The sequence below is a fragment of the Empidonax traillii genome, unplaced genomic scaffold, assembly GCF_003031625.1.
Source record: "Empidonax traillii isolate 1590-97213 ecotype Southwest subspecies unplaced genomic scaffold, ASM303162v1 scaffold1297:size275931, whole genome shotgun sequence".
NCBI lineage: Eukaryota > Metazoa > Chordata > Aves > Passeriformes > Tyrannidae > Empidonax > Empidonax traillii.
The window spans coordinates 173,556-175,361 of NW_020956490.1; the positions used below are offsets into that span (position 1 = coordinate 173,556).

The 1,806-nt window shown below is 53.4% G+C and overlaps 1 protein-coding gene across 1 annotated transcript in view; it reads right to left on the reverse strand.

Annotated features, from left to right (window-relative positions):
- Nucleotides 1-1,806, reverse strand: part of LOC114069555 (hydrocephalus-inducing protein-like) — a 25,313-nt gene that overhangs the window by 15,024 nt on the left and 8,483 nt on the right. The gene's annotated exons all lie outside the window — the stretch shown is intronic.

A 1,806-nucleotide genomic window follows, 5' to 3' on the forward strand; every position in this document is an offset into this window, starting at 1 on the left:
ACCAGCAAGGTCTTATGCAAACCCCTCTTTCCCCCTAATAAACAACTGGATAACATCTGAGAAGAGGAGGAGGAGGAAGAGGATGTGATGCCAAACCTGAGGAAGAATCCTGTAGCAGCCAGGAAAGTCGCTGTCATTCACGAGCTTCAGCATCTTCTGGTAAGGGACCTTCAGGTAGCACCGTCCAAACGCCATGACGGGGTTGAGCGCCCGCAGGGCAGGAACGACACACCTGGGCAAAGGGAGGGCAGCCCAGGCACTGACTGGATGGCTCTGGCTGGGAGAGGGAACAGCTCCAGGGAACTGCATCCCTCTGGTCACTAAACTGGCACCCAGAGCAGCAAACAGGAGAGAATTCGGCTGCAGCAAGAACAACTTTTGGCTTCAGCTCTGAGAACTTTAGTGCTCAAAAGAGCCAGAGGGAGGCACTGAAACCTGAGCTCCTCTGCCACGGCAAGGACTATATTCCCCTTCATAAGATCTTGCCTTTCTTTTGCCCTTCCCACTCCTGCCGTGAGCCCCTTTCCCATTGGCACATGTTGGCTAATTGAGCCAGACCCCAGTTCTCAGCAGGCTGCTCACTGTGTCCCAAAACAATGGTCACCACCCAGCACAAATCCATCTCTTGCAGGAAGGAGGACAGGCTGCCCTCGGGAAACTTGTTACACCTCAAGCACCAAAATCCAGGCAAATAATTAATGTCCTTCCTGTTCCACTTAGAAAAAGGCCCAGGGCCATGCCTGGCTGTGAGCAGGGGTGCCTCTCATCATGGGCTTCCCAAGTGCTTCCCAAGCACTGCTGTTCTCATGTGGAGCTGGGCAGAACCATCTCATTAAGCAGCCCTTCCCCTTTGGAGCTGCAGCCAGTGGCAGGCAGGGTGCTGGTGGTGGGTGCACGAGGAAAGACAAGCAGCTGCAAGGAAAGTGCTGGTACCTGGCCGTGAGGGGCAGCGCCGACACCTTCTTGCCAACACCATCCACGTCCACCACCAGCTCCATCTTGTATCGTCCCACGGTGTTGGAACACAGGGTGACCTGGTGGGACGGAAGAGCAGCAAATAATGCCTCGCTCCCAAAGGTTCATCACACGTGTAGTGTCCTCCAGTTCTTGTTCCGTGGCGAGGAAAGGATGGGTTTTGCCTTAATTCTTCTGCTGGTCCACGTGTAGAGGGCAACCTCTGGGAGCAACAAAAGCCTTCTGGCAAGATCGGATTTATTAAACATATCTTGAAGTTATCAGGGCCTAGGTAAGCTAAATTAAAGCACCAGCAGACTAGTGCTGTCCTCACCACTTTATTCAAATTAAGGGATCAATTTTTCACCTGGCTGCAATGACATAAACGCAGAGGAAATCTGTTGACTTGAACAGAATGAGTTCAGCTTTACAGCAGGAAGCTGAGGGCACAGTGTGGCCCAGCAGATTGCTGGGCAGTTCGTGGCTGCAGAGTCTTTTCTGTCCCCACTGGAGATCCCTGCAGGGAATACAACTCATTCTGCTCCCCAGGAGAGGAGAAATGAGAGAGGGAAGGAAAGCAAACTGATTTACACAACGACATCTCTCCCTCTCACAGCCACCTTCTGTCCTCACCCTCCCTCTGCTGCTTTCCATCGGAGAAATTCCTCTCACAAACACACGAGCGGCTTCCGTGCTTGACCACGCGGCGCATGATTTCAGCTTGTGATTTTGGAAGCAAAACTCTGCTCCCCCAGGCACATCCCAGCTGACAGAGGCCTCACACCAGTGCAGATCTGCTCCTCACCCAGCACCCCAAAGCTGGCAGTGCCAAAGCCCTCCCACCCAGCAGCG